The sequence below is a fragment of the Myotis davidii genome, unplaced genomic scaffold (genome assembly GCF_000327345.1).
Source record: "Myotis davidii unplaced genomic scaffold, ASM32734v1 scaffold115, whole genome shotgun sequence".
In the NCBI taxonomy this organism is placed as follows: domain Eukaryota; kingdom Metazoa; phylum Chordata; class Mammalia; order Chiroptera; family Vespertilionidae; genus Myotis; species Myotis davidii.
Window position 1 is genome coordinate 5,444,289 of NW_006291010.1, and position 9,139 is coordinate 5,453,427.

A 9,139-nucleotide genomic window follows, 5' to 3' on the forward strand; every position below is an offset into this window, starting at 1 on the left:
ATGTTATTTTCTCCACTGGCTAATAGTAAGAGTCGCCTGACTTTCTAAATGAAACCTTTTTCTTCCCATGAACTTTACTTATTTTACTAGTATATGTCAATGGAATTGGGTTTTATAGATGGGAGACTGAATTATATCCCTTTCAGGATTACTCTGTTTACTTGCCAACCAGTTGTTCTTACTGAAAAGATAATAATGTGCCTAGACATATTTAAGGGCCATTACAAATTAAATTAGTCACTAAGATATTTCCTTATCTCATGAGAATGATATAAAAGTTGCAGGAGTTGTCGTTGTTTTGTTTTGCTGTGGGGGGTGATGGGGAGAGTGAGGTGGAAAGGGCTGATATGGTAATAATAATCTTGGGCTAATAAAGATAAAAAATTATCTATTTGTTTTGGAATTCACTATTGAATTGGATGTTATTTGATAAATTCATATTTTGAGACTAATATAAAAAGCATCCTTCACAACTCAGCTTAATGGAAATTGCATAACGTTCTCTAAATAACGCCTCACTGAATATAACATATTTCTAGTGAAAATTTCTTCAGGCTATTGATTCACAAATTTTAATTAACAAAGTTGAAAGTAAGATTCTTTTAAAAACACTGAATGTAATCATGAGGATTGAGTTTGAAAATTCAGGTCACAAGTTTCCATTTATAAATGAAACATTCTCAAGTCATATTAGGGATGAGAATTTTTGACTGAAAAATTATAGTTAGTAGTTAATGGGGAATGAGAATGAAAGTGTATTTTGCCAGTGATTTTTGTCATTACTGTGTGAACCAACCTAACCTATAAACGAGAGTATTTGAAACTCAGTAATATTTACATAGTAATTGGAGTGAATAGACAATTGATGAAATCTGTATTTTATACTTTTCTTTCTTTTAAAATTCTCCTACTACCACTTAAATTTTTATTTACAAAGAAAAAAATCTTTTACTTTCTTACATTTATTTAATTATTTTACATTTTTAATTAAAAATTTTAATTTTGACATAATTGCAGATGTCCCCTTTTCCCCATCCTTTGCACACCTCCACCCACGTTCACCTTCACCTCCCTTGGCCTTCTTCAAACTACTGTCCCTGTCCATGGGGTATGCCTGTATGTTCCTTTTCTAACCCCTTCTTTCTTTCTCATAGGACCCTCTTTTTCAGACTCATCATAAGTATGTTCCTTTCTCCAATGCTTGTTGAATGTCTGGGTCAGGCACTGTACTAAATGTGGGATCTGAAAATGAGTGAGACAGGTGTTTTGCTTTCAAGGGTCTTCTAGAATGCTACAGAAGAACTACATAGGCATTTTTATCATTATAATTGAAATCTCAGAGCAGGTAAAATAGTTGAGAATTTTGTTAATAGGAAGCATTTATTAGATGCTTAGCATTTTTTCCCCATCGTATTGGATGCAGCACAGGCACCATCCTTCCCTGTTTATCAGTCATTCGCAATTTGACATAGACATTGTCAGAATAAGACTTCTTCATATGTAAAAAAAACCATAAGATATTATCAAGGAAACAACTCAAATTTGGGAGGAGAGACATTTTCATAGGGATTGGGAAAATATTTAGCTTGTCACTTAACAGTTCATAGCAAAATAAATTCCAAGATAATAGTTTAAAAAACAAGCTACTGATGAATCAGAAAAAGTAAAATTGAATATTTATTAAACATCTTGAAGGGAATTTCAAAGTCTAAAGGCAAAAGAGTATGTCATTAAGGAAAAGATGGACTGATCTGATTAAATTTATTTGCATAAAATAATTGAAAGGGAACAAAAATGAACTATTTTCAGAAAACAAAGTGGATAATACTGACGTTGCAGCATATATAAAATCCATTTCAGAGAAAATATTAAATCAGTGAATAAGATGTAAGGGATAATCATAAAAATAACAAGTCATAAAAATACGTAGCTTATACAATTAGTTTCTTTTGGTGTCATAGAAAAGTAGTTGTAGGGACTAAGAACAGAAGAGAGTAATTTATGGAAGGATTGACTAAGTTTCTAATTGATGATACAAACTGTTACAGTGAAAGAATCACACAGTCTGAGAAATGCCAACATAAATCAGGCACTCATTCTGCAAACATTATTTGAAGATTTAATATGTTCCAGATACCGTACTAACCGCTAAAATGATAAGTATGAATTATAAAAAGCTATTTCTCAAGGAAACAGCTCAGAGATAGAACACCTTTCCTCCCATTTCTTCCACTTTTTTTTGGTAAGGCTAGTTCATCAATCCATCTACTCAACTGCCCATCAAAAAAATAAAACAAGACAAACAAAACAAAACAAAATAGATTGAGTCCCTAGAAGGCATAGAACCTGGTGGTAGGTATAGGGATTTTAAGATTAAAAATGAGACTGTCATTTAGGAATTATTCAAAGAGGTGGGCAGAGGGAATGGTGGTTAAGTGATGCCAGAGATTGAAGTTATTCCAGAGAATACAATCCTAGCTCCATGAAGGGAAACATACATTGAGTTGATATAGTCTAAAAGTTAACAGCAAAATATTAATGCATTTTATTTATTTACTTTCTACACTCTTAACAATTCAAAATGTAATTGTTCTTTCTAAATATAATGCTTAATGAGTGAAATAATCAAATCCTTGTGATGACTTCATTACTTGTCAGAGACCCCATTCAAGTTTATTAAAGTATTAGACGATTTTACCAAAAATGTGTACCTGTGATTGGTTATTCAAAGGTGAAAATTAAGAAACTAGAGCAGCCTTTGTTTTTTACATAAAGGACACAGTTATTACTGATAGAAATAACTGTGCATATCAGGAGAGGAGCATAATTGCCCAAACCTTCATATAGATAAGTTATGTGCTTTATTTTTTTTCTGTGTTGGGCTGTTATTTTCATTTAATACTTGCTTTTTATTTGTCCTGTCATATTTCTTCCTTCTCATTTTCAGTCTTCCTGTCTTTTCTTTTTATTTTTTTATTATAAAGTTCTTTTTTTTATAGTTTATTGAGTTTATACAGGAAGAAGGGAGAGGGATAGAGAGTTAGAAATAGTTTATTGAGTTTATACAGGAAAAGGGAGAGGGATAGAGAGTTAGAAACGTCGATGAGAGAGAAACATCGACCAGCTACCTCCTACATACCCCCTCCTGGGGATGTGCCCGCAACCAAGGTACATGCCCTTGACCAGAATTAAACGCAGTACCCTTCAGTCTGCAGACCAATGCCCTATCCACTGAGCCAAACCGGTTGGGACTTCCTGTCTTTTCTTTAGTTTTATTTCCATCTTATAGTTAATGTAATCTCTCTTGTAATGTTGATTATAATGTTCCAGTTCTCTCAAAGTTTATTCAAGTGGTAGATTCATTTTTACATTCAAAAAATTTTTTTCTAGTATAGAAATGTCTAGAAATGAGTATGATTCTTAAAACATGTTTGTGTGCTATATAAACTTTGAAATAAACTATACATTTTGCATGTTATATTTTACTATATTTATTTACTATACTTTAACAGGAGTAAGTAAAAGGTCTAATATGAGTTAATTCTTTTTTTTAAATTTAAATTCTTTATTGTTTCAAGTATTACACAAGTCTCCTTTTTCCCCCATTGACCTCTCCCTGGGTGCTCTCACCCCCCAGCACATGCCCTCACCCTGCTACTGTCTGTGTCCATGGGTTATGCTTATATGCATGCATACAAGTCCTTTGGTTGACCTCTTACATCCCCCCTCTCCCAACCTCCTCTGCCTTTCCTCTGAGGTTTGACTGTCTGTTTGATGCCTCTGTGTCTCTGGATTTTTAAAAAAATATATTTTATTGATTTTTTACAGAGAGAAAGGGAGAAGGATAGAGAGTTAGAAATATTGATGAGAGAGAAACATCGATCAGCTGCCTCCTGCACACCTCCCACTGGGGATGTGCCCGCAACCCAGATACATGCCCTTGATTGGAATCGAACCTGGGACCTTTCAGTCCACAGGCTGATGCTCTATCCACTGAGCCAAACCGGATCCTTTCTGATTGGTTTTTCTAGTTTCTTGGGATATATTCTTAGAAGTGGGCTCACTGGGTCAAATGGGAGTTCCATTTTTCGTTTTTAGAGGAAACTCCATACTGTTCTCCACAGTGGCTGCACCACTCTGCATTCCCACCAACAGTGCACGAGGGTTCCTTTTTCTCTGCATCCTCGCCAGCACTTGTCTTTTGTTGATTTGTTGTTGATAACCATTCTGATCCATTCTGACAGGTGTGAGATGTACCTTACTGTCATTTTGCTTTGCATCTCTTGGATGATTAGTGGCTTTGAGCATGTTTTCATATGTCTCTTGGTCTTCTGTATGTCCACTTTTGAAAAGTGTCTATTTAGGTCCTTTGCCCATTTTTTTCCCCCCACTGGGTACAGTGAACTTTATTGATGGTGCATGACAAAGTAGGGCTCCTTATACCACTCCCCTTCTTCAGGGGTTCTGGGATGGAAACGGTGGTCAGGAGATTCTCAGTGTGTCGGGGGATCAACCTGGAGCAAGGACTCCCCAGCAGCTGAGGGCCTCTCTTCCTCTTGCTGGGGCTGGTGGTCCAGGGGACTCTTACTCCTTGGAGGCCACGTGGACCATAAGGTCCACCACCCTGTTGCTTTAGCCAAATTCATGGTTATACCAGGAAATGAGCTTGACAGAGTGTCATTGAGGGCAATGCCAGCCCCAGTATCAAAGGTGGAGGAGTGGGTATCACTATTAAAGTTGCAGGAGACAACCTGGTCCTCAGTATAGCCCAGGGTATACTTGAGGGGGCCCTCTGATTCTTGCTTCACTACCTTCTTGATATCATTGTATTTGGCAGCTTTCTCCAGCGTAAGGTCAGATCCACAATGGACACATTGGGGGTTGGGACACGGAAAGCCTTGCCAGTGAGGTTCCCATTCATTTCAGGGATGACCTTGCCCACCGCCTTGGCAGCGCCATGTAGAAGCAGGGATGATGTGTGGGCAGCCCCTCAGCCATCACAGCTTCCCAGAGGGGCCATCCACTGTCTTCTGGATGGCGCGGATGGCATGGACTGTGGTCATGAGTCCCTCCACGATGCCAAAGTTGTCATGGATGGCCTTGGCCAGGGGGGCCAAGTAGTTGGTGGTGCAGGAGGCATTGCTGACAATCTTGAGGGAGTTGTCATACTTGTCATGGTTCACACCCATCACAAACATGGGGGCATCCGCAGAAGGGGCAGAGATGATGACCCTCTTGGCTCCGCCCTTCAAGTGAGCCCCAGCCTTCTCCATGGTAGTGAAGACACCAGTGGTGCGGCCAAGTCCACTCACTCTAACCTTCACCATTGTGTCTCGGGGTTGTGGCTGCCGGCACAGCGCAGGAGAGGCTGTCTGATGAACAGGAGGCGCAGAGAGCCGGTCCTTTGTCCATTTTTTGATTGGGTTGTTTATCTTCCTTTTGTTAAGTTGTATGAGTTCCCTGTAAATTTTGGAGATTAAACCCTTATCAGAGATAGCATTGGCAAATATGTTCTCCCATGCAGTGGGCTTTCTTGTTTGGCTGATGGTTTGTTTTGCTGTGCAGAAGCTTTTTATTTTGATGTAGTCCCATTTGTTTAGTTTCTCCTTAGTTTCCAATGCCCTAGGAGCTGTATTGATAAAGATATTGATATGACACATGTCTAATATTTTGCTGCCTATGGAGTTTTCTAAGATTTTTATGGTTTCCCATCTTACATTTCTTTTCTTATAAACTATTTCTACTTGTCAGAATCTGTATTTATTGCATTGTGTTCATTTTTTTCTACGGATCACTGGATACTTGTTTATGCATTGAATGAAGTGATTTCACGAATTATACCCAATTGAACTTCACTCAGCAAATGTAAGTGTTTTAAGTAGGAAATAGGACCAAGAAACCAATTGTCTAGGGCAGGGGTCCTTAAACTTTTTAAACAGGGGGCCAGTTCACTGTCCCTCAGACCGTTGGAGGGCCAGACTATAGTTTAAAAAAAAAACCTATGAACAAATTCCTATGCACACTGCACATATCTTATTTTGAAGTAAAAAAACAAAACAAAACGGGAACAAATACAATATTTGTATTTGCATGTGGCCTGCGGGCCATAGTTTGAGGACTCCTGGTCTAGGGTAGGCGTGGAAGCCTCAGGAACCAGTTGTCTTTTCAGCTAGGTCTGACTAAATATTTCCTGTTAAAATTGACCCCCTACCACTTACAATGAGGACTAAAGTCCTATAAAAATTAAAGAGCAAAACATACAGCAGAATCATCCAAAATGTGCATATAGTCTTCAATTTAGGAAAGAGTCTCTTTATGGTAATTCTTTCATGTAACTAGTGTTGGGCCAAATATGCTTTCCTTGATACAGAGCTAGGGTTGAACTCTCTTTTTAGAAGATCCTTAGCTCTGTGCTCATTGTACTCGTTGTATTTTGTTTCTAACAAGACATTGAAGAAATAAAGCCACATGACAAAGGTAGGAAGTAAAAATAAATCAAGACTCATACTTAATATGTGTGTCCCAGTGGAATGCTTATATAGGCACCATGAGTCATTTTTAAACAGTCACTTGTTATGGTTGCACACTTAGAGATTGACATCTTAGAACCACAGAGCATCATGTAAAGTGAAAGTTAAGGGACAGTGATTTGCATTAAGTTGCTGCTTAAATTGGTTAATTAGCTTTCTTCAGAACTCCCTGGTTTAATTTGTTTTTGAAATAATAACAGCTACAGCATTAAAAAACATATTTCCAGAGCAGGATTTTGCATGCTCTAGCTTAACTGTTCAGTTCTTATTATCAGGAACAAATCCGCAAGGGCCCTCGAGCAAAAATTACCCACACATAGATTTTCTCTAGGGAAGGATTAAAACTGGCATGTCAGTGAGCTAAAGAGACTTAGCATTCTTGGTTTATGAACATTATAGAGTAGTGAATAGTGTCCTAAGGAACTATTCTTTCAGGTTTTGTTTTGCTTTTCACTGCTATTCATGAGTTTTCTGTGGGAACTGTTAAGGAACAACTGTAGTATAAAAATGGTAAAAAAAAAAAAGAAGAAAGAAAAAAGAAAGAAAAGGGGCTACATTGATTAATGGAGAAAAGTCATTGGCTATATGTATCTATGCAGGATGAGTATAATGAGGACTTGAGAGGAGGTTACTACATTTAGCTGAAAAGAAAATGGCCATTTACCTCAATTATCAGTTGTTTGAAATATGGCTTATTTTTCATTTGGAAACTTTATGATATATTTATGATGAAACTTTTAAAGTTATATTTAACAATATATTTTATAAACATTGGTTGTGTTTTCAGATACGACTGATTTAGAAGGGGAAATTTTGTGTTTTGACAAGACGTATATGTTCTAATATATTCAGAAATGTGCAGTTGTACGATTTATGGCAATTTAAATTTAACCTCTGGAAAAGAAGACTTCCCCCTAGTGACAATCTCTAACAATGTTTTTGAGAATTTACTTTTTAGAAAATTAATTCTGATCCACACAGAGGAAAAGCTAGAATTGAAGCAATTAAAGATAGGAGATCCTCTCAGTTCGAACTCAGGGCGATTAGGGCTTACAATCAGATAATGACCATGGAAAAAAAGAATGCATTAATTTGATGTTTATAAGATATATTTGCTTGGATATCGTTATTCAGTCGATATTTTAGATGAGGGAAAGTTTAGTAAACGTTTTGGATTGGGGACTAGTTAAATTATAATGCCACTAATCACAATAGTTAATATAGGAAAAGAAGCAGGTTTTGCAGAATTTACTTTGTACAAATTGATGTTTAGTCCAGTGTCAACTTACCCAAGTCATCAATATATTACTAGAACCTAAAGACCACAGTTAAACCTTTGAAAGTGAATTTAATGGTGTTATTAGTTTGATGAGAAATTCTTAATAATTGCCAAAATAACTTGCAGGAGATGTGTGTGTGTGTGTGTGTGTGTGTGTGTGTGTGTGTGAGAGAGAGAGAGACATGTGGTTGTGTGTGAGAGAGAGAGAGAGAGAGAGAGAGAGAGAGAGAGAGAGAGAGAGAGAGAGAGAGAAATTCCTGTTAATTTATTCAACATAAAAACATTTTGGCATTTATTTGTAAATTAAGAGCCATTTTGGAATAACTCAAAAGATTTATCAATATGCATGGAGTTGCTTAAGTAAAGCTAGTTTTTTTGTTTTTTGTTTTTTTAATAGCCTTTGTGCATTCATAAGGGGGGCTTTTCTTGAGCAAGAATTCTTTCTTTGGGAACGGGCAGGGTGACCATTTATTAGGTGGTTTATTCAATTTAATTCAGTTCAACAAACATTTGCTCAGCTTCAACTATATATAATGCACTCTTAGTAACCACACAGCCCTCTCCATGAACACATATTCTCAAAACTTTTTTATATTCTTCTAATTACTTCCTTGAATATTCTGGCAGACTAATTTTGGTTTCTGACATACCGCTAGGGCGTGAGTACATACTTGTGTCAATTGCAAGGGCTGCCAGAATACAGACATTGCACAGGTTAGGTGATATTAGGCATTTGGACAAGGAAGGACAGTATAAATCGACTCATGGAGAACTTATTAAGTGATTACACAGGGGGTAATCTTTTAGAGAATCAGGGATTAGGGATCCCAGATGTCTGTCTGTTTCTGCTGAAGTTAAGGTTTTTAATATTTAATAGGAGGCAATGTAGTAGGATAGGAAAAACAAATTACTGGGACTGGAGATCCTCTCTCCAGTTGAGTACCAGTGATCTGGGATTTAATATCAGTGGAACTGGTTCCTCTTAGTTAAATGAAATTATTGCACTAGATCCATGGTTCTTATGAAAGTATACACAACACTTTGCTTATGATTGCAAGAAGTTCATAGAATCACTGAACTGCAGCAACTACCTGCGGATTTGTGGACACTGAACTACATGACCTCTCAGAGCCTTCCCAGCTCTAAAATTTTCTGATTGTTTGAAGCTTGTGCTCTTGAACCCCAGAGATGCTTTTTTGTGGTTTGTGAGCTGCTCTGGGTGAGGCACCTCTGGCTCCTATAGGCTGACTAGTGAACCGTCAGAGGGCCAGCTGCATTGATGTGTTATCTGACCTCCTCAGTATTCCTCAACTCAGTCTGTGCACATACT

General features: G+C 37.2%; 1 pseudogene; it reads right to left on the bottom strand.

Moving 5' to 3' along the window:
* Positions 1 to 4,390: 4,390 nt before the first annotated feature.
* On the bottom strand, positions 4,391 to 5,327 carry LOC102757710 (annotated as a pseudogene).
* Between the last annotated feature and the right edge of the window lie 3,812 nt (positions 5,328 to 9,139).